This window comes from Myotis yumanensis, unplaced genomic scaffold (genome assembly GCF_028538775.1).
Source record: "Myotis yumanensis isolate MYYU_CA2020_CCGP unplaced genomic scaffold, mMyoYum1.0.hap1 SCAF_13, whole genome shotgun sequence".
NCBI classification, from domain to species: Eukaryota; Metazoa; Chordata; class Mammalia; order Chiroptera; family Vespertilionidae; genus Myotis; species Myotis yumanensis.
In genome coordinates, this window is record NW_027223764.1 from 43,433,923 (window position 1) to 43,459,079 (window position 25,157).

General features: G+C 38.1%; 1 long non-coding RNA gene across 1 annotated transcript; it reads left to right on the plus strand.

Moving 5' to 3' along the window:
- Nucleotides 1-51: 51 nt before the first annotated feature.
- LOC139022010 (uncharacterized) lies at nt 52-18,860 on the plus strand. The gene is made up of 3 exons (XR_011473595.1): nt 52-129; nt 6,176-6,248; nt 18,830-18,860. It is a non-coding gene; the product is annotated as an uncharacterized lncRNA (long non-coding RNA).
- Nucleotides 18,861-25,157: the final 6,297 nt, after the last annotated feature.

Below are 25,157 nucleotides of genomic sequence, written 5' to 3' on the forward strand. Positions count from 1 at the left end.
CACACACACACACACACACACACACACACACACACTTCATAGAAATCTGAGTTGTACTGTGCCCTCTGTCACCTCGTCGGTACCGTTTGACTGAGGGAAAAGGAGTCCGTGAAAAGAAAACTGACCACAGTGAGTTGAGAATTGTTCCTTTTGAACTGCATTTAGGTTTTAGGCTTCTGGTAAAAATGTCCTCATTTCCTGACCTTGAAACTTTTTTCAGTTTAGAAACCTCATCATTTCCTCTACTGTATGGTTCTTTCAAGTGTTCTCTTTGCAAACTAATGTATTGGAGCGCTTAGTCCCTGCCCACCACCCAGGCATGTGCCCTGACTGGGAATCGAACTGTGACCTCCCGGCTCACGGGTCGACGCTCAACCACTGAGCCATGCTGGCCAGGCCCTAAGCTACTAATATGTTTTTCTCTGTTGTTGCTATGAGACGTGAGGATGGAGAGGGATCCTCTGGCTATGGAAACAGAACCAAAATATTTTTATTATGATAGGAGAGAACTTCCAAATTAAGGAATCCTGAAGAATTTCTTTAGCAGAGCTGCAGAAAAGGCTACAAGGTTGGAAACAAAGGCAACAGAACTGTAATTGAGTTAAATTGTGAAGTAAGCAAAACAACTATTTTCCCCATTTCTCCTCAGAGGACCATCCCTCCCCAATAATCGAACAAATCATTGTGTTCACTGTGCTAGCCCTTCACATCCAACCCAGTGTTTGCTTGCAATTACCCTATGAATGGACACTGTTTTTATTTCATTGCAGGTGGGGAAGCAGGCTCAGACCCCAATGATGCGTAAATGCTGCATGTGGCTGGGACACAGACCTGGTCCGAACCCTTAAGCATTATTCTTTGATCTGTTGTCCTCGGGATCTACCTGCCTCAGGAGTTAAAAATATCTCCTGACTTGCTTCTTAGCTATCAAAATGTACCTTTTCTATGTGTCTTTCCATTTAGAGCCTGTTCTCTATTAAATGAGAAATCGGTTAAAGAAATTCTTCCCCATTTATTAGTAGGCACTTGGCATGGTATCCTTCCCAGGCAGCATGCTCATTACCTGAGGATGGGAATTTCAAATGGTGTCCTAGATTACTGTGGAACACTTTGGAGACTCGTGGAACCTTAAGTAGTAGTTGAGTCCACTGTTTCTCAGAACAAGGGAAAAAGAAATGATCAATATATAAGTTTTGAAAAAAAATCAATTTTTAAGAATTGGTGCAATTCAATCTTGATTTTAGGCAATATTTGTCTATATAAAACTAAATAACCATTTGAGCAAATTACTAAATAATATGTAAAAAGGTAAATCTGTGGTTCTCATACTTTTTGGTCTCAGTAGCCCTTTAAAAATTATTGAGGCCCTGGATGGTTTTGCTCGGTGGTTAGAGCATCAGCTCACAGACCGAAAGGTCGTGAGTTTAATTCCCAGTCAAGGGCACATACCTTGGTTGCAGGTTCGATCCCCAGCTCCGGTCAAGACACATGGGGGAGACAACCAATTGATGTGTCTCTCACGTTTCTCTCCCTCCCGACCCCCTTCACTTCCACTCTGTCTGAAAATCAATGGAAAAATATCCTTAGATGAGGGTTAAAAAAAATTATTGAGGACTACTCCAGACAACTTTTGTTTATTATACTTATTATATTAGAAGTTACAACATTTTTTAATTCAATAAAATTTTATTGAGTCATTTGAAAATAATAAATACAAATAACATATTTTTATGAATAATAACTATATTTAAAAATAGAAGAACAGCATGGTTTTACATTCTTATAAATTTCTTTAATGTCTATTCATAGAAAACAGCTGATTCTTACATCTTTTCTTCTTAGTTTGTTTCAATATCACACATCAGGTAGCCTTGGAAAACTCCACTCTACACGCAAAGAATGGGAGTGATAAAGGCAAATAACAGCTTATTCTTAGTAGGAAAAAAGTCTTGACCGATGGATCACTGGAAAGTGTTTCAGGAACCCCCAGGAGTCCTTAGACCAGGGGTCGGCAAACCTCGGCTCGCGAGCCACATGTGGCTCTTTGGCCCCTTGAGTGTGGCTCTTCCACAAAATACCAAGTGCAGGCATGCATGTACAGTGCGATTGAAACTTCGTGGCCCATGCGCAGAAGTCGGTTTTCCACCTGGGCGAGTCTATTTTGAAGAAGTGGCGTTAGAGGAAGTGGGGGTACGTTTGTTGAGGTCGACCCCTCAGATTGAGGACATTTTTAGCAAAGGCCAGCTTAGGAGTACCCTAATTAAGTTAATAACAATGTGCCTATCTATATAGTTTAAATTTAAAAAATTTGGCTCTCAAAAGAAATTTCAGTCGTTGTACTGTTGATATTTGGCTCTGTTGACTAATGAGTTTGCCGACCACTGCTCTAGACCACACGTTAAGAACCACTGCCTTAAACCATACAAACATTACTTACTATGGGATTCTTTGTCTAACCATTTTGGCATCAAGTAGAGCATTTAGTAGAAAGTGGAACAAGACAGAGACAATTTACCAACTAGACCAATCTTATAAATATGAGTGAGTATTTTTTATTTTTCAGGAGCATAGAGTAAGTTAGCAGAATTCAGGGTCATAACTGAACACATCTACATTCTGCATTAGAAATCAGTCCACCAATTCAATTATGTTTGTCTTTCAGGCTGCTGTACAAGGTGGGTCCTGTCACATGAATATATAATAACACTAAAGTGGGTTTATATCCCCTGTAAAATATTAAAACTCCAAATTAAATTTGAAGTAAAAATTCTTTTCATAAGTATGAATGTATTCAGTGCTCACTATATGCAAGGCTCATAATAGGTGCTGGGCTTATAAAAATTTATAAGCACAGTTCCTGCCCTTGAGCAACTTATATATGTAAAGAGACTTACACTCTGGTATAAATGTATTTTTTGCCATGTTCAATAATTCCCAAATTAGTTTGATGCTCCAATGTCTCAGAATTACTTGGGGAGATGGAAAAAATACAGATCGCTGGACCATGAGATATGCTGTTTAAGTGGACCAGGGTGGTGCTCAGTCATTTGGCTTTTTAAAAGTGATCCAGGTGATTCCCATGTAATGATAGGTTTGGGGATGAATACTAACCACATGCAACAAAGAAATGGATTTGGTCTTTGCTCATAGTACTATCACACATAAAACATGATTTCTTTATTTCATCTTGAGTATTTCAAAGATATATCATTGTTGGAAAATCTGTGTTATCAGGAGAAAGAGTACATAGTTAATTTCATTCAGCTAAAATAGAAACTGGTGTTTGAATTTCAAACATTTTATAGTTCATCTGCCTTTATCACATTAAAAAAAAATGCAAGATGTTACCACAGCAGTTTCTAATACACTACACTACTGGGAAAAGCAAAACATCTTTTTCAACAAGCATTGACTGCAAGAGTGTTATTTTATAGAGCTTTGATTCAATTTCTTTAAAATGAATTCAATGAGATGCTCTGTGTTTCATTACATTTATCTTCAGGGTTCCACAGATTATGTTATAGTATTTCAAAACCTATGGAGTCTTCCTTTACAAATTTCTTTGGAGGATATGTTATATGAGGAGTAGCAACCTAGAGACTTATGATCCAGTGATATTGCAGAGGGTGTTCTTTGCTAATAATTGTAGCCATTGTTTTTTAAAATATATTTTTATTTATTTCAGTGAGGAGGGGAGAGGGAGAGAGAGATAGAAATGTCAATGCTGAGAGAATCATTGATCAGCTGCCTCCTGGATGCCCCATACTGGGGATCGAGCCTGCAACCCGGACATGTACCCTGACCAGGAATCAAACTGTGACCTCCTGATTCATAGGTTGATGCTCAACCACTGAGCCATGCCGGCTGGGCAATTGTAGCCATTATTAATTATATTCAAGTAAATAAGAAAAAAAAGCTTAAAATTTCCTTTTTTCTTACCATAAGGGGATAAACGGAAATAGCTAAATCAGCCATAAATATGATGATTTTAAAAAATTGGTGTATATTTCTCTTGATTTTTGTATTGAAAGCACCTTCAAAATTAAAGATTCCCTGCCCAGATCTTGGATGCATGGAATAGACTGACGAGTTTCAGAGGGAAGGTGGGAGAGAGGTGGTGGGAAGAGATTAACCAAAGAATTTATATGCATAACCAACGGACACAGACAATAATGCAGTGAAGGACTGTGGAGTGGGGAGAGTGCAGGGTGGAGGGGGTCAATGGTGGTTTTGAAAAAAGAAGACATCTGTAATACTTTCAGCAATAAAGACAAATTAAAAAAACAAAAAAGACTCCCTGCCCAGATCTTGATTTCTAAATACTTTTTTCCATGAAAGGAATCTGAGATTATTGGAGAAACAGCTGATTTCAAGACTAAGGTAGGAAGATACAAGATGACCTAACATCACTTGAATCTAATCATGAAGAAATATCAACCAAACCCACATTGAGAACATTCTATTATGCTGGAAACCAAGATCAACAGTAATTAATATAAATGCGAGAAGTCCACCAGAACGCTGAATTTGGGCTTTGATATTCACAGGGTGAATTTGCATTTTATTACCTACTGCTAACTCAGTGGCTAAAGCAAACTCCCCCCAAACCTGATAATCTTACTGTTTACTAAATATTACCATTGATATGTCTGTTTGCATTCCTAAAAGGCAATTGTGTATTCTAGTAAATAAAAGCAGACTGAACGGAGACTCAGTGGAACTTGACTACTACAGTCGAGTCTTCCCCCGGCTTTCCCCCATAATTTCAAAATTAATATTTCTTGTCTTGTGTGTCAATTTGTGCGTCAGCTATTTCTCCAAGCCTTTGAACCTGAAAGCCACACTGGCTGTGGCCTTTCATACTATTAACTATCATGAAAGACCCCCAAAAGGGGGGGGGGCTGAGGAAGTTCAATATTAAAAGGGACTAAAAAGACTTGAAAAATACAGTTGATACATGATTATAAACTGGAGCTTGTATGGGAGAAGGGGATGCTGTAAGAGATTTGTTGGAACAATTGACAAAATTAGAATATGGACCATAGATTAGATAAAATAGCCCCCACATTTGATAACTGTGTGATGATTATATAAAGGAATATTTTTTCCCTGGCTGGGTAGATCAGTTGGTTAGAGCGTTGTCCCATATGCCAAGGTTTGACTGGTCAGGGCACATACAAGAATCAACCAGTGAGTGTATAAATTAGTGGAACAACAAATTGATCTCTCTCTCTCTCTCTCTCTCTTTCTCTTTAAAAATCAATAAATAGAAAAAGATAGAAGTTTTAGGGAGCGTTCTACCCAGAGAACGATGAGATAAAAAATAAAAAAATAAAGGGATATCTTTTTTCTCGGTACATATACCTAATGTATGAAGAGGTAAAGGGACATGATGAATGCAATCAATTCTCAAATGATTCAGAAAAACAAATCAAAATATCGAGAGAGAGCAAGAGAGAGAGAGCGAGAGAAAGAGAGCATGATGAAGCAATTTTTAGCAGCAAAATGCTAAAAATTGGTGAACTTGAATAAATGATGTTCAGGAGTTCTCTATCCTTATCTTGCAATACTTCTATAATTTAAAATTGTGTGTGTGTGTTTTAAGTTAAGGACTCTCCAATTTCTCTCAGACTTCATTCCAAATTGGGCTAGAACATTCATCAGGAACCTTTTAATATATTTTATTTCCACTATTATTATTAGTCAGGTCTTAGTTATCTTTTATGAGTTGAGTTTATTATATGCTATCAATAAGAAGAAAAAAAACTGGATTTACAAAAGGCAAGAAAATTTCCTAATCCCAATTGCAAGAACTTTTTTTGCAACTAAAATCTGATTCTAGATGTGTGTTTTTATTTCCTGTGTGTAAAATCACTGTTTTAATATAACTAACAAGGTAATCTAAGGTGTCCCTCCTCTCAGGGAATAACATCACAATTGATTCAGTCCTACAAGGTGGAAAGTTGAGGGTCATCTGACTCTCTTCCTTTCCTCGTAACCATTCACACTATCAAATAAAGAAGTCCTGTTGATTATTTCTCCTTACATTTTAAAAATGTATCTATTTATTTCAATCTCACTTCTATACTACTGCTGCTAACTTTCACCTGATTAACCACAAAATCCTGTTCACTGACCCAGATTCTTTCCATCTTTTCTCACTATTCCGTTCTAGGTGTTTTAAGAAATTGGCTAATTGAGCCGGTGATTCAGATGAATCAAGGTTAAACAAGGGGGAAAAAAGCAAAGTAAGTAGACTTGTTCATTTCCTTGAATTATTTAGATAATTAGCTTTTCTACTTTCTCTGAGCATTATCTAAAATGCTCATAAATAATTGGTTAAGTCTGAGGTTTTTCTTTGTTTGATTGTTTTAGTTTCTCACAATTTTTAAACATTATTTTCTAATTACAAAGATATGCATGCCTTTAAATTCAAACAATTGAGAAGCATGCGAAATAAACAAATAAGTTCTCCTCTCCACTGTTTTCCACAAAGATAACCACTGTTACGTTTTGTATCCTTCTAGACTTTTCCCATGCTGTACCAATGTGTCTACCTGTATGTGTGTACAGTTTTTTAAAATGGGAATCATTCTGCACAATTTGTTCTTTTACTTCTTATTTAACAGAGAAGGCTTTTTAAAATTAATTTTGATCTTATCAAAGTTGTGCATATGTTGTTTTTTATATGTAGTGTTTTACATGTAGTTTTAAAAGTCAAATAATTCAATAAGTCAAAATTGTTTCTAATCATTATGTAGCACATCCATCTGGTTTAAAATGGGAAAAGTACAAAGATTTATACTATGAAAAATCTGCCTTCTAATAGTATCTCTGCCTCTGAGGCACCTAAATCTAAAGGCAACAAATGCCATTAATTTAGTCTTTATGCCTCCCTCACACACACACACACACACACACACACACACACACTTTGAAGATCTTTTCATATCATTAAATAAAGGGCTTCCTCAAATTTTTTATATAGCTTCATGGTATTCCTTTATTTAATTGGTCATGTCTATACAATGGAATACTTAATTTATCTAATCAGACATTTAGGATGTTTCCAACATTTGCTTTTGCAAATAATCTGCTGTAAATATATATCATTTTGCTTGTGTAAGTAATCTGTAGAGTAAATTCCTAGAAATGGAGTTGTGGGTTGAAAGTTTCATAGGATAGGTTTTTTGGGAAGTGGATTCAGGGACAGAATTGAGAGTTCAGGATGTTTGTTAGGGCATGCCCTTGGGTTCAACAGCTGTGGAAAGGAGAAGGAGGAAGTGAGATTGAGCAGAAGAAGAAGCTGAGCTTTGAAGAGCCCCATGAAGCCTCAGCCAATGCAATAGGGAAGCTGAGGAGCTTAAAGGACCTATCAGAATCAGCCCACATTGGATGGAAATGACTGGGCCTTTATACCCCCTCCTCCATCAGTCAGTGGATATGGGCAGCCCCAGGACCGCATTGACCTTCGGTGAGGCAACTCTTTTCAGTTGAGACAAACTTGAAAGGGCTGGCAGTTGAAGATTGTCTGCTGACAGAACTTCCAGCAGCTGGAGCAGCAAGACCTTTGAAGAGGAATGTCTGGGTCTTAGCCACTGATTAGGAGAAAAGTGACATCGTAGTGTAGTTTCAATTTTCCTTTCTTTTATTTTGAGGGAACTGGAACTTGTTTTTCTAAGTTTAAGACCCATTTTCCCACCCCATCCTCCTTCTCCTCTTCAATTGCCTGTTTATATCCTTTGTACATTTTCTTATTTGGTTGATTTTTTTTTTTTCAGTGATATGTAGGAACTCTCAATGTTAGGGAAATTAACCATACTCTCATCATATACCCTCCCAAGATAGCATATGATAATATTTGGATAAATTAACATTTTGTGTTTACCTGATTATGACTATAGAAACATTATTCACAACTAAGTCACATGAACTACTATAATTACCTTTTGTTAATTATACCATTTCTGTTTTTCCTATAGTTAATAATTGGCTCATTTTTAAACTTTACTCAGTTTTCTGTGTGTCTTTCACTAATTCCTCTTTCTTTTTCTTTTTATGTTAATCCTCACCAGAGGATACTTTTTCCATTGATTTTTAGAGAGAGTGGAAGGAAGGGGGAGAGACAAAAAGAGAAACATGGATGTGAGAGAGACACATCAAGTGGTGGCCTCCCACATGTGCCCTGACAGGCACTAGGGATAGAGCCTCCGACCGAGGTACATGTCCTTGACTGGAATCGAACCCACAACCCTTCAGTCCTCGGGCTGATGCTCAAACTAACCACTGAGCCAAACCGGCTACGGCACTGATTCCTCTTTCAACCCTTCAACAGATGTTCCACTATAGTCTATGCTATCGATATCCTTGCCTGAATTATGGGGCAATTGTCTCCTTATTAGGCAATTATTAGGCAATCTAGTTGCCTCCTCATTATCTCCCTGTTTCCATCCTTATCTACCCAGAGTCTCTTCTCACATGGCAGCCAGAGTTACCCTTTTAAGATGTCACCCCAATAAATTTTAGTTTAAAAAATGTAAACCAATGTAGCTACAAAATAGTTATGAATGTAAAGTACAGCCTAGGGAATACAGTAAGTTATATTGTAATAACTATGTATGGTGCCCAGTGGGTATTAGTATTATCCAAGGGATTACTTTGTAAATTATATAAATGTCTAACCACTATGCTGTACAGTTGAAACTAGTATAAAATAATATTGAATGCCAACTGTAATTTATAAATAATATTAAAAAACACACTAGTAAGAGATGTCATGCTTGAGGAAATTACAAATAAAGGTGTGAAAAGACAAAAAAAATAAAGCTCCATGTGTGCTTTAAAAATAAATACATAAAATGTAAACCAATCATTTCACTCCTCCCGTGGGTCTCCCTTTCCCTCAAAGAAACGACAGCTATTACAGTGATCTACAAGGCCCTGCATGACATATGCCCCAACCTGTACCTCTCTGACCTCATTTTCTACTGCTGCTCCTGCATTCTCTCCCTCTCACATTTCTCCTCCCCCACTGGCAGTTCCCTCTGCCTGGAAATTTCTTCTGCCAGATAGCCACATGACTAATTCCCCAATTTCCCCAGGTCTTGGATAAACTGTCACTTTACAATGAACTCTGTCCTGACCATCCTATCCTATTTTAAATTGTAATATACATCTTATCCCCCTCCCTACCTGGAGCAACTTTAATCCTCCTTACCCTGCTTTACTGTTTTCTTTTTTATGTAGCTTTTATTACCTTCTAATATAGAATTTATGTGTTTATTATGTTTATTACCTTCTGCCCTCCACTAGAATGAAAACTCCATGAGAATAGTTTGTGGCTCAAGGTGGTCACTTAATAAATACTTATTGTGAATGAATATCTTAAAATGTTGAAACCCATCAGAAAAGCAATTATTTTTTTAATATATTTTATTGATTTCTTACAGAGAGGAAGGGAGAGGAATAGAGAGTTAGAAACATTGATGAGAGAGAAACATCAATCAGCTGACTCCTGCACACCTCCTACTGGGGATGTGCCTGCAACCAAGGTACATGCCCTTGACCAGAATCGAACCTGGGACCCTTCAGTCCGCAGGCCGACGCTCTATCCTCTGAGCCAAACCGGTTAGGGCAGAAAAGCAATTATTTCCCATTTTTGTGCCTCTTGGAACGTCTGTCTCTCTACCTTTTGTATCGTTTTAATCCTGTACAGCTGTCATCCATGAACTTGTCTACATTATCAATTTGGAAATCCTGTTTACCTCTCTCCTATGGTGGATCTCCTAGTTCCTAGACTCTTTTTTTCAATGGGCATTTCATATTTTGGGTTTATTCTTTCTTTCTGGTGTTAGCCTCCTACGAAAAAATGCAAACTTTCTGAGGTTTTTTATGTCTGAAATTGTCTTTAGTCCAGCTGGATGCTTAATTGATGACTATGTATAGAACTCTAAATTAGAAACAATTTTCCTTGAGGATTTTTAACACACTATACCACTATTTTCTAGTTTCCAGTGTTGGTCTCCATAAATGAGGTGCAGTTTTAATTCTTGATCTTTTTTCTTTCTTCTCTGGAAGTTCTTAAGGTTTTCTCTCTGTCCCCCTCCTCCACCTCCCCCCCCCCCCCCGCACTTCCTCCCCACCCCCGTGCATGATGTGGTGTGTTGTGGGCCTTTTTCTTATTTAGTCTGCTGGCCACTCAGTAGATCCTTTATCAGGGGATTTGTGACCTTTGATTCTAGGATATCTTCTTGATTTATTTATTTCTTTGGTAATCTCTTCCTATTTGTTTTCTTTGTTCTATCTAGAATTTCTTGAGATATGGTATCTCTTTTCAAAAAGCACTCAGCAGATTGGTGTATAAATTGCTATTTATTAGATATAACTTGCATAATGGAACAGAAAGAGGACTGAAAGAAACAACATATTCCAGGGTTTAATAACACATAAAATTCTTTAGTAAGAGGCAAAATCCGTATGCTGTCACTTTCTAAGAATAGCTGAACTAAGGGTGTCTCAAAGGCCAAACTGTGAGTCATAGCCCCTTTAAGGACCCTCAAATGTTCTAATACCTAAAACAGTATCTGACACATTGTGGAAAATTAGTAAATAATAATTGAATGAACTATTCATTATAGATATCCTTTGCAAGTATTTACACTTAAATACATTTAAAGATAACATAAAATAAACACTGCACACATACCCCAAGCAGCTTTTTCTCTGGAAAGTCCCTAAATTTTTTTCGCCCTTAAAATAATTAAGATCTAATTTAAAAAACAATAATAATAATAATAATTAAGATCTAATATTTACATCTTTTGTTACATTTGCTTCTCTGTCAACCTAGAGTCACAATTCATAATCACTCTGAAGAAAAAGGATCTACTTTGCTACAATAAAAAGTATGACATTTTATATTACAACATTTCAATATCATTTTGATATTTGATATTTATTGTCAACAATATAATACAGCTAAGATTTTTTTCTATTAAGTTCTGGATATTTTCCAAGGTAAGGGGCTTATAAGTAAGCCAAGAAAGTATAATGATACTGTTCCTTTCTCCCCAAATCAAACTTCCTTTCATTATTCTTGATGGACATCATATGATTTTGTCCAAAGCCATACAACTAGGACAATATTTTTTCTTTTAGGAAATCAAAACAAAAACACTCAAGGAATCCACAGCTTCCTCAGCATGGTATAGAATAGTATTTGAGACACAAAGTAGGTGAATTAGATCCAGAATCAGTTGGCTTGGGGGATGCCCAAGGTTTGTTGTTTCCATTTATTTTTGATTTGCATTAGAAAGAAAGCACACCAAATTTATAGTATTATTGTTGGTAGGAGGAAAAATATAATTAACCATGAACTATGATTGACCTCTTCTTTCACTCTCTGTTTCTACTTCTGCTGATATGTCTAACTTAGTAGGGCATGTCCTTAATCTCAGAGCCACCCTTAAGAGCTAAGAACAAGTGGAAAAGTAGAACCTGAATTCTGAATTGCTTATACTATAAAGTTCCTAGAGAGTTTCAGAAGGAAAGTTCTGCTGTACATAATCACATCATCATAAAACTGGACAATGGCATTTAAATAGTGGATAGGGGACTCTTTCCCCCTCCCCACGTGGGAGTCTGTACTTGTTCTTCAATAAATTTCCACCTTTGCTATACCAAATATAAAATAAAATAAAAATAAATAGTGGATAGATGTATCTTCTAAGACCAAGAACCCAGGAGATATTCTGATGGTTGATTAAGACTCCAAAAACATTCAATAATTTACATGTAAATATACGTTAATATTATTTTAAAATTACAGAAAGTATTCTAACATAAGCCATCTCTGAATCTATATAGTTTTCCAAAAAGTTGTTTATACTTGTTTTAATCAATTGTGAGTTCAACCAAGTGGGCTAAATTCTTTTGTAAGTGTGTCAGTTTGAATCTATGGAGGAGCAGACACCAAGATGAGATTAGATGAGCAAGGGATTTATTGGAGAGAATGCTTACAAAACATAAAGGAGAAGGGAGTAGGATTAGGCAGGGAGAGCAATGTAGGCCTAACACCCATGACAGGAAAGAGGGAAGGATTGGATGGAAAGAGCCTCAAACCATAAAGCAATCCAGAGAAAATATCACCCAAGCCAGTATTAAGTTCCTGAGCTGAAGTTGCCAATTAAAGGAATCCTGATTTATGTAGGAATAGAGTGGTTCTCATACCCTACTCTGACTGGGAACAGTCTAAGGGAAACACAGCCTGACATGAATGCGTTAAAGCCAAAAGTATGTCAGCTGTCAATCAACTGTCAATGCTCCCTGCAGCAGAATCCCTTGAGGGGACTCTAAGTGGGGTACCTCCATGATGATCACATTCCACCTCTTGTTCTGCAGTAATCCATTACTCCATGTATATTCAGGAAGCAGATTGGCCATGGTTCCTGTTGGCTTGTTTCCCTTAAAAAGGGAAGATTAGTTGGATAAGCTACAGTCTCCCATAAGTGTAGCTGGTCTCAGGCCACAACTAGTGCTCATCATTTCTCTCCTTTACTATCCATTCTAAGTCTCTTTCACCCTCAGCTATTAACTCCACGGGTCATTAACATGAACCAGGAAAGTCTAGCATATTCAACTGAGTATATGCCCCAATTTCTGGAATATACTTGATAATATGTTCATGAGGTAGATAGTGTGAAAAGTTCCTTCAAAAAACTAGCCAAAGGATTCTGGTCAAGATGGCAGTATAGGTAAACACAATACTCAGAACCTCCCACAATCACATCAGAGTTACAACTAAACTATGGAATATCCATCATTCAAAACTGCCTGAATTCTAGCTGAACAGAAGTCCTATAATTAGGGACATAAAGATTAAGCCACATTGAAACTAGTAGGAGGGGTGAAGACACAAAATGGGATGGTACCACACTCACGTGTGGTGGTTAAAAATCGGGAGGGATATCTCAGCTGTCGAGATCCCCCTCAGGATCCAGGGTTCCCAGTCCCACACTAGAAACCCCAGCCCAGAGTTCCAGTGCCAGGGAGAGAAGTACCCATAACCTCTGGCTGTAAAAACTAGCAGGGATTGTAGCTGAGCGAGGTGGAGGGCTCCTGGAGTCCCAGGCATTCCTCTTGAAGGGCCTGCACACTGACTTACTCAGACTCACTCCCTCTAAGCTCCAGCACTGAAGCAAATGAAGTAAAATCTGCATGGTGAATATATAGATGTTAGTTATACTATTTTATGTATGCCTGATACATATCATATTATAAAAAAAATAAGAAGAAATTCCTAAAGTAAAAATGAACAGAGAACACATACTCAAATATTTTGCCATAAATCTGATTGACATATTCAGGAAGATGACCTCAAAATATGATCCAGAACCATACAGGGTCAAGAATCATTCTTATGGAGTGGGGTTTCCACCACCATCAGCTATTTTTTTTCTGGCTGACATCTCAATTCAAATGACTTTGGATTGATGGTTATGGGTCCAGTATTAGTATCATTATATATCATTATGCATTTCTCTCTCAATTCAATAGAAAACACTAAATGCTTACTATGTGCAAAATACTGTGATAGGGTTCCAGGCAATTCAAAACTGTATTTCTCTCTAAGCTAAATATAGTAACAGGTAGCAACTATAGATGATAAACTAAATGGATGTGACTCTTACTCAACAAACTTGGATACACAAGGAATGATGCATTCATTTTTAAATATAAATTAAATTATAGTTCCATTTTGAAAGCTTGTAGGAAATTTAGTCTTGTCTGTGGGTGCCCCTCCCATGTTACCTCATTAGCGACCTTGCTAATGTACCCTCTATTGATTGCCTACCTTTTCCTGTCCTACTTCCCCATCCCCTGCCCTCCCAAATGAACTACTTGCATTTTAATCTTCTGATTATAGGGGAACCCAAAATGAAGGAAATAAAACATTAGAACATCCTCACCTCAACTTAACCTCTTTGTTCATAAATGCTAAGTTGTTTAATCCATAGTAAACTTAACTTCCTTCCATACAGTTGTTTACTCTAAAATGAGACTGAATTAACTTCCTCTACCAGTAATTAATTTAATTATACTGAAATTTTAATGACATGTTTTCAAGACTGTACATAGTGTAACCATGTACACATACCAATAAGATGTGACAATAATGACTCAAGGGTCAAAGGAAGTCATGGAACATTGATACAACTTATGGGTGTGCCATAATTCATTAGGCTTAAGCTTCCATCCAGATATTTAGGAAATCTATTTACTGGGTAGTCAGAATCTATCAGAAGGAATTATTTTTATAAAAATATAAAAAAACACCAGGCATTTTGGGCATTTTTTATGTTAGAGGGTTCTCCCAATCCAGTAAGTGCTGTGACTTCCCCCACTAAGGTTTTCCAAGCTGGCTTCTCAAAACATAACCTCTCTGTCAATCCAATAGAAAATCACTAAATGCTCACTGTGTGCAAGATACTGTGGTATGGTCCCAGCCTCCTCAAAACTTAATGTCTTTCTAAACTAAAGCATTTAGTCAGCAATACTAACTATATATGGGTAGGGAGGGCCCCAACCCTTGCAAGTCCTATTTCCCCACAGTGCATTAAATATTTCTCTTCTAAGAGACTACAGTAGTCTTCCTTTTCCCTGAGGGATACATTCCAAGACACCCACTGGACACCTGAAACCACAGATAGTACTAAACCCTATTATATTATGTTTCTTCCTATACATACATACCTATGATAAAGTTTAATTTATAAATTATACACAGTAACTAATAATAAAATAGGACAATTATAACAATATAGTGTAATAAAAGTTATGTAAATATTATCTTTCAAAATTTTAATTTTTTTATATATGATTCTTTTTTTATGAATCTTAATTGTTGAAAGTATTACATATGTCCTCTTCCCCGCCCCCCATTGCTCTCTCCCACCCCTCTCCCCCCAAGCCTTCACCACCCACTGTCTGTGTCTATGGGTTATGTATATACGCATATGAGTTCATTGATTGATCTCTTCCCCCCTCCACCCTCCCCTGCCTTCCCTCTGAGGTTTGACAGTCTGTTTGACATTTATATTTACAAATTATACACAGTAAGTAACTAATAATAAAATAGAACAATTATAACAATATACCATAATAACAGTTATATAGATATGATCTCTTTCAAAATTTTAAAAATATTCTGAGGATCCAAGATGGTGGCAGAGTAGATGGAAATTACACTTCCCTCCTTCCAAGACCAAACTGGAATTACAACTAAAATATAAAATAATCAACCTGAATAACCAACTGAAGACTAGCTGAACAGAAGGATTTAAAGAAGAAGCCACATTGAGACTGGTAGGAAGGGCAGAGACATGAAAAGGGCTGGCTCTGAACCCATGTACTTTGGCTGAGAATCTGGAGGGATATCTTAGCTGTAAATGTTCCCCCTGAGGACCTTGGGGTCTTAACCCCATGCCAGGCTCCCCAACCCAGAACCCCAGAGCCAGGAAGAGGAGCCCACATAACATCTAGCTGTGAAAATCAGTGGGGATCCTGTCCCCCAGGGAGAGACGGTAGCTGCCAGAAACTCAGGTGCCCTCTTAAAGGGTCAGTGCACAAAATGTTATTCACAGCCACTCAGCCTGGGTTCCAAGAGGGAGGGCGTTTGAAGCAGACTGGAGTTGTTTGAGGAAAGGCTGTGTGGCTCCAGGGTCCCTGTGCTAAATCCCTCTCCCATACCACTGATGCAATCTTTCTTGGGTCAGGCACTCAGCTTCGTGCATCATTAGCCTGGAGGATTGCAATAGCCCCACCCTCCTGACTCCCTATTTCCCCACCCTTCACAGACTGAGTTGTAAGGCTCTGGGGTGAGGGTCACTCCCCCAACCTTCCCAAGTGTCTGACTGGTGCCATCCCACCCCACCCCTCAAGGGAAATCCACTTGCCCCACCCTCCAAACTCCTGCTGGCCCTGTCGTGCTAAGCTCAGACTCTTTAGGAGTTCTGGGAATTATTTGGAACAGACTAAGTAGTGTGGCTCTAGGACCGGGGCCATTTTCCCCTTGTATGCCCCACTGCTGCAGAGCCCTCCCTTCACATGGCCAAATCTTGGTCTGTTTGGGCCTGATCAATTTTGCTGGTCTCCCCTGACAACTCCCTGAGACCCTGCCCCTCCACAAAGGTCAGTGGGCATGTAGTGTGTGGCAGCTAACCTTGGTGTACTCTGGGAAATTTGCTGAGGAACCTCAGACCCAGCACTGGCACTGATTTTGAATCTCTACCAATCTGGTGAACACCCTACCTGGTGACTCACTGAGGACTTACCTCATGCAAGTCATGTACTTCCAGAAGCTCTTTCAGTGGCTGAGCATAACAGGCAGCTGGAATAATAGGCAGGAGGTGGATTTAGAAGTGGATACCTTGGATATTTTGCTGATCTGCCCCAGGTTCAGTGCTGGTGGAAACTGGCCTTTGTGTACACCTTAGCCCTTCCCACCCACTCTCAGGCCCAGCAGAGGCAGTCACAAACTGTAGATCGCTTTGTAGCTCCAAACAGGTTGCCAGGGGCCAGTCACAGGCAGATTCTGACATTGCCCTGCACCGGAGTCCTCCCAGGAGTCCCCAAAAGCAAAACGCTCAATGGCAAGCTTCAGACAAAATCAGATCAGAATCCAATTAGCTCCACAAATGGCACATCCAAAAGGAGATCTTGACAGGCACCAAACCCTGCTGAGGCAAATTCTGCTACATGTGGTCAGCAGCCACACAGCAGCTGTACACTGTGGTTGGGGTCATCCTTACAGTAAGCCAGCCTGAGAGTCAACCCTACACGTGGGAGGGCCAACAGCAATAAAGACTCAACTACAATAGGAGGGGTCCCATAACCCACAAAAGGTACATTCCTAGAGCACCCAGCTCAGGTGATCGAGACTGTACCACTGGGTCCCACAGGACACCTACTACATAAAGCCACTCTACCAAGACTGGGAGACATAGCTGATTTACCTAATACACAAAAACAAATACAGAAAGGGAGCCAAAATGGGGAGACAAAGAGACATTCCCCAAATAAAATCCTTAACAACATAATAGCCAACAGGATCCAGTAACACATTAAAAAGATCATACACCATAATTAAGTGGGATTTATTCTTGGGATGTAAGGGTGGTACAATATCTTCAAATCAATTAATGTGATAAACCACATTTTAAAAATGAAGGATAAAAATCACATGATTATATCAGTAGATGCAGAAAAAGCATTTGACAAAAATCAGCACCCATTTATGATAAAAACACTCAGCAAGATGGGAATAGAGAAATTATATCTTAACATAATGAAGGCCATATGTCTCAACATAATAAAACCCATAGCTAACATCATAGTCAATGGGGAAAAACTAAAAGATCAGGAACAAGACAGGGTTGTCCACTTTCACCACTCTTATTCAACATAGTACTGGATATCCTAGCCATAGTAATCAGAAGAAATAATAGGCATTCAAATTGGAAAGGAAGAAGTAAAACTGTCATTATTTGTAGAAGACATGATACTGAATGTAGAGAACCCTAAAGACTCCACCAAGAAACTACTAGAACTGCTCTGGCCTGTTTGACTTGGTGGATAGTGTTGGGCCGCAGACTGAAGGATCCAGGGTTGATTCCGGTCAAGGGCATGTACCTTGGTTTCAGGCTCGATCCCCGGCCCTGGTCAAGGCCCATGCAGGAGGCAACAAATGGATGTGTCTCTCTCACATCAATGTTTCTCTCTCTCTCCCTCTCTCTCTCTCTCTCTCTCTCTCTCTCCCCCTCCCTTCTACTCTCTCTAAAAAATCACCACAAAAATATCCTCTGGCGAAGATTAACAACAACAAAAAAAATACTGCCCTGGCAGGGTGGGGCAGTTGGTTAGAGCTTCGTCTCATACACCAAAAGGTTATGGGTTTGATTTCTGTTCAGTGCACATAACTAGGTTGTGGGTTCAATCCCCAGTTGGACATGTACTTGAGGCAACTGATCAATGTTTCCCTCTCTCTCTCTCTCTCTCTCTCTCTCTCTCTCTAAAAGTCAATAAAAACATATCCTGGGGTAAAGACTTAAATAAATAAAATGAAATAAAGCACCTAGAAATAAATTTAACCAAGGAGGTAAAAGACCTGTACTCAGAAAATTATAAGACACCGAGGAAAGAAATTGAAGAAGATACAAATAAATGGAAGCATATACTGTATTCAAGAATAGGAATAATTTACATTGTTAAAATGCCCATCCTATCCAAAGCAATCTATAGATTTGATGCAATCCCTATCAAAATACCAGTGGTGTATTTCATAGAGCTAGAACAAATACTCCAAAAATTTCTATGGAACCACAAAAGATCCTGAATAACCACAGTAATTTTGAGAAAGAATAACGAAATTGGAGGAGTCATGCTACCTGATATCAAAATATACTACAAGACCATAGTAACCAAAACAGCATGGTACTGGCATAAAAAACATACACATGGATCAATGGAACAGAATACAGAGCCCAGAAATAAACTCACACCTACATGGTCAATTAATATTCAACAAAGGAGGCAAGAACATACAATGGGGTAAAGATAATCTATTCAATAAATGGTGTTGGGAAAATTGGATGTTTATATGCAAAAAATGAGACTAGACCACCTTCTTATATCACATACAAGAATAAACTCAAAATAGATTATAAAGACTTAAATGTAAGACTCAAAACCATAAAACTCCTAGATGAAAACATAAGTAGTAAAATCTTAGACATTTCTCTCAGTAATATTTTTTCCTGATATATCTCCTCAGACAAGGGATATGAGAAAAAGTAAACAAATGGGACTACATCAAACAAAAGTTTTTGCACAGCAAATGAAACCATCAACAAAATGAGAAGACAAACCACTGAATGGAAGAAGAACTCATACAACTCAACAACAAACAATACAATTAAAAAATGGCTAGGCACTTCTCCCAAGAGGACATACAGATGGTCAATAGACATATGAAAACATGCTCAATGTCACTAATTATCAGAGAAATGCAAATTAAAACCACAATGAGATATCACCTCACACCCATCAGAATGGCTATCCCCAATAAATCAACAAACAAGTATTGGAAAGAATGTGGAGGAAGTGAACCCTTGTGCACTGTTGGTGGGAATGCAGATTGGTGCAGCCACTGTGGAAAAAACAGTATGGAATTACCTCAAAAATTTAAAAATGGAACTGCCATATGACCCAGGGATTCCACTTCTGGGAATATACATGAAGAAATCTTAAACACTAATTCAAAAAAATATATACCCCCCCTCTGTTCATTGCAGTGTTATTTATAATAGCCAAGCTATAAAAAAGCTGTGGTATATTTACACAATGGAATACTATTTAACCATGAAAAAGAAGAAATCTTACCTTTTGTGACAGAATGGATGGAACTGGAAGCTATGCTACGTAAGATAAATCAGTCAGAGAAAGACAAATACCATATTATTTCACTTATATGCAGACTCTAAAGAACAATACACCATAAATGAACAAACAGACTCACAGATACAGATAACAGACTGATGGTTGCCAGAGGGAAGGGGGCAGAGGGAAGGGTAAAAAAGGTGAAGGAATTTAGAAGTACAGATTAGTAGTTACAAAATAGTCATGAGGATGTAAAGTACAGCAAAGAAAATATTGTCAATAATATTGTAGTAACTATGTATTATGCCAGGTGGGTAATACTTTGTAATGCATATAATTGTCTAATATGCTGTACACCTGGAGCTAATACAAAATAATATTGAATGTAAACCGTCATTGAAAAAAACCTTTTCACCCACAAATGTAATGCCTTTTCCATCTTAATTAAGTACTTGTCATACACTTGCAGTTTGAGGTACCATTGCAAAACTAGCATACATTTCTTTTTCCTTCTTCACTATTTCACAGCTAGAAGATTCATTCTTTTTTGTAGATCTTAGCAACCTCAGCATATGATTTTTTTTCTTCCCTTATTATGTTGAGAACTTTCACCTTTTTGCTTAAAGGAATCACTTTACAGCTTTTCTTTGGCATATTCAAATTGCCGGCATCATTACTCTTGGGCTTTGGGGTCATTATTAAGTAAAATAGGGGTTACCTGAATACAAGCGTAATTGATATGGCTACTAAGTGACTAATGGGTGGGGATGGTATACAAAGTTCATTGCTGCATGAAGGGATAATTTATGTCCTGGGCAGGACAGAGACACAGTAGGATTTCATCATGCTATTCAGAACAGGGTACAATTTAAAATTTATGAATTGTTTCTTTCTGGAATTTCCCATTTAATATTCAGACCATGGTTGACAATGGTTAACTGAAACCAGGGAAAGTGAAACCACAGATAAAGGGGGACTATTGTACTACTATTTGACTAAGGGCTGTCAAATCATCTCCTTTTGCCCCTCTGCTTACCACCATTATGCCCTAGGTAGGGAGAGTCAACTTACGTTAGTTTCCTCAGTGAGGAGTAATGAACGTCACGCCACAGCTTAGAAAGGCTTTATTCTGAGTAGCAATTAAAATACAGCCTTATCCTCTGGGAAGCTGCCCGCCTGTCTCCTGAATCAGTTTAGGGATAGAGAATTGGAGCTCAAATACTTGCTCTAGCTAAATCACATTAAAAAAAAATTGTACTAGGTTGTATTTTACTTTTTAAGGTGTATGAACATGACTAAAAATTTTAAACAGTGCTGCAAGATATAAAATAAAGGTGTTTTCATTTCCTGATTTATCAGTTTTCAACAATGATTGCTAATGTGAACGTAAAAACATTCAAACCTGTAAAGAATTTTTGTGACTTTATTTGAGCCAAACTATCGACAATTGCCGGGAAGCAGTATCTCAGTGGATTGGGATAATGCTCCAGATAATGGCGTTTTTTTTTTTTCATCTATTTTTATACATTGCAATCAAAGGAGGGGACGTAGGTGGGTTACATGAAATCCATTGGTGATAGATTAGAGAGGCTGGAGAAAGCAAAGGCGGTTGGGGGGGACCTCTGCATTGGATAAAAAGGAAAATGATAGACACATACCTAGGTGGGTGCTAGATAGCCAACAGTTAACAGTTAACATGATAACAAGGAATTTGTGGTATCTGTCCTGATGCCCAGGCACATTAGGTTGTGCCCCCAGGGGTCCAGAAAGAGGGAGGTTACAAGTTACCCAGACATTTCAAGGGTATGTTATTATAGATGCAAAAAGACAGATAGGCTCAGTTCAGGTAAAGGTTGACCTTGTCAGTGAAGATACCAGCCTAGGACATAACTACCCACCATAACTGCTTTTAGTTAAAGTTTAATTTCAGACCATACTTAGGTGGATGAATTTGCAAGACCACCATGCAGGCCTTCCCTGAGCTTGTCAGGTTAGCATGTAGCCCCTTTCGCCCACACTAATTATGAAAGATACAAAATTTAGCACTCAAATTCCTTCTCCCTTTCCCTTATCTCCTCTTCCCTTCAGTTGTTGTTTTCTTCTAGTAGTAACCTTATATGGTTAATGGTATATGATGTACGTGGGTCGTTCTGAATGTACAATTTTAGTTTGATGAATTTTAAATTTCACCATGCTTAAATATTGTAGGATTGTTATCAATCCCTAGAGTAAGACAGTTGCATTATCTAGTGCATTTAAAATACAGCCAATAATTCTTACAGGCTTGAAAGCTATTAGCATTCTTTAATTCATGGAGATTTAGTATCAAACTAATAAAAAATTAATATTAGTTTTATAGCACTTTTAGATTTTGAGGAAAACAATACATTACAAGCCTTGTTATAAACTCACTCTCTGAAACATGAAATCTCATTTATATGGAAATGATAGAAAAATATTTATCTAAGTCTTTATGGCCTTTTTTATATCTCATTAACAGTTCACTTTTATTAGAGGAGATAGAATTATTGTAATTCAGGTAGATTAAGTCCCTCTTTATAAATAAATAGTTCTTATTATATTTAACAGTAAGAATATCAACAACTTTAATTATGAAGAGAGGAGTACACAGTCTAGCTTATCCCATATCAGGGTGTATTTGCTAAGTCCTTTGTCATGCACTTACATTTAATTTAAGACCAGACAGTAAAAACACAAAGTGCTTATTTAAGAAGAGTCCCCACCCATTTTTTTCTTTTACTTTGTTCTTTCATTCAAATATTAACTGTGATTACTGTGAAAGAGCATTGAGAAGTTAGGGGACAACCCATTTTACTTTTCTAGGCCTCTTTGTGGACCTCTGTATTTAGGACCAAAAGACACTACCAAATACCATGGCTCTGAGGAAAAGATGAAATTTTTTTTTCAGGAGAAATTTTTTTTTTTTCCAGCAGACAGAGAGAGCAGATTAACCCAAAAGAAAATGTAAACCTTGAACTTTCTACACAGATAAAAATTCAAAATAGATGTACTATGTGCTGTCAATTCTTATACCTTGCAATAGGTCAAAAAACTGTTTTAGGTAAGATTAGATAAAAGGAGAAAAGAAAAATTTGGTAATAATTCATCCTCAGGTAATGTTTAGTATACTGGTTAAATCAGAAACAACATTCTAGAAATAAATTACTTTTAACTGGTATGGAGTACTTGTGTTAGGGGCAAGAATAGGATATCGGGGACTAGCTATGGTTATGGGAAATATTAATCATGTCCTGTTAACCAGGATTGCCTTTGTTGGTTAAAGAAAGGACATTCTGACCTAGCTGGGAGTTGTACGCCCCCAGGACCTGGCAATCAACCTTGGACCTGGGAATCAACCTTGGAATGTGGTCAGTTCTCATGGAAAGATTAACAACCTTGTTGCCCAAACAATGGAGTCCCACCCCAGCCTCCTACTTTCCCATGCCTGAAATCCTTACCTCTGCATACCTATAATCCATATTTCCCTGTGTAATTTTTGTCTTACCCTATGTAAGCAGTGGCTTATGGGGCCTGCAGAGCACATTTTTGTGGGTGACCTGCTGCTCTCCCATTCGGCTGGCATATGATTCAACCCTGTCTCTGTTTAAATTGGCGCAAGTAGTGACAGGCAGCACAGACCCACTGATTGTCCCGTTACACTTACAATAACTTTAAATTCTTATTTTCTTCAGAATTGTATTTAGGAGGAAGGAGAGTAATAGTTATATGTATTTCAAATTTTATAAATAGCTACAGTTCTAATGCTATATCCTGAAAGTTTTCAGATCTCCTGTGGTCCCCTAGAAAAGCATATATTGCAGTATATGCATCAAAATGCCACCTGAAAGGGTGAATGAAGATACAGGGCTCAACTTTAGTAGGGGCTAATAAAAGAAAGCTCATTCTGCTAGTCTAAGCCTTGCACAAACATGCTCCCCTTAAGTGGTTATTTTACAGAAATTCCTGAAGACCATAACCCCTGCACAGCCCCCTCCCCCCCAAAAGGACATCTGGCGCCAGCAGAAGGACAAAGGGCAAGGTTGTAAAACTATGATAGGGGCACAGTCCTGATACCTGGGTCAAGCCAAGCCCCATCTGCAGCTCTCCCTGAACGCATAAAAAGCCTGCTCCCTCCCCAATTTACAGCTGACTCTTTCTTCAGTCAGACCACCTGCACTCAGGTGCCTAGAATAAATATTACTATGATTGCACTGAGCCTTGAGTCCGTTCTGTGTGACCCCGGCCCAACCCCGAACCTTTCAACACCAACTGTTAGTTTTCTAAAAATAAAGTTTGGCCCTTTCTCCTGCAAAGAGTTTATATATTAGTATTAACTGGAGGCTAAAGCACCCACTGAATCCTGTGAAGAATGTTGGTAGACAGTGTGCCAAGGTGAAAGGCACTCTGAGCTGGCCTTTGAACAGCTAAGACCTAGCTGCTAGGTTATCACCTCAGCTAGCTTTCAACCTCTCTGAGCCTTAGTTTCCTCATCTGGTAATGGGGATAGTATTATCTTGCTATGCCTACTTTTCTAGACAATTTTGAGGGCCAGAACGAAATATTGTATCTGAAAATGCACTGTAATCTATAAAACACTATGCAAGCATTTATTATTAACTCAATGTAAATTCATGGAGAACCTGATATAAGAATAACACATGAAGTAATATGAAAATGGAGGAAAAGAAGTGGGTCTTGCCCTCAAGAAGAAAGAGGCACCCTGCCACAATAATAGGAACAACTAGGAGGAGGGAAGGGGGAGGGAAGGAGGAAGAAGAAAGAGAGGAGGGGCTGGAGGACCAAGGAGAAGGAGACATTGACCAACGTATTTCATCTTTTGCTCAGAGCCATGGTATTTGTTAGTGTCTTTTGGTTCTAAATACAGAGGTCCACAAGAGGCCTAGAAAAGTTAAAAGGGATGTTCCCTAATTTCTCAATGTTCTTTCATAGTAATCAAAGTTAATATTTGAATGAAAGTTTAAATGTACGAACTATCTTATTCAATCCTCACAAAACCCACCCTACAAGGCAGGTATTATCAATCTTTTTTTTAACAGATGAGGGAATCAAAGCTCAGGAAGTTAAAAATTATTGGCTCTAAGTCCCACAGCCAATAAATGACCCACCCAGATCTTTTGACTGCAGGTCTAATGCTTTGAATTTCCATTTAATGAAGCAATAGTTTCCAATATCTCTTGGATTATCAGAAAAATATTATGCCTATCTATACCTTAATATTAACAGTTGCATAATAGCCCAAACTGGGAACAACGCAAATGTCCATCAATACATGAATGGACAAAAAAATTGAGGTATATGGATATGCAAGGAGACGGTTCAGCAATAAAAAAAAAAAAAGGAACTTGATACACACAGCAATGTAGTTGAATCTCAGAATAGTTGTGCAGAATGAAAAAAAGCAGGCAAAAAAATATATCCATAATAATAAAAGTGTAATATGCTAATTAGACCGGACATCCTTCCAGACGTCCTTCCTTCCAGACAAAGCCGCAGCAGATGGGGGCAAAGGTGGCAAAGACCTCCAGCTGCAGCAGAGGTAGCCGCGGCAGGCAGGGGCCAGGGCCAAGGCCCTTGCATGAATTTTGTGCATCTGGCCTTTAGTATATATATTACATCTCTCTCTCTCTCTCTCTCTCTCTCTCTATATATATATATATATATATATCTACACTAATAAAAGA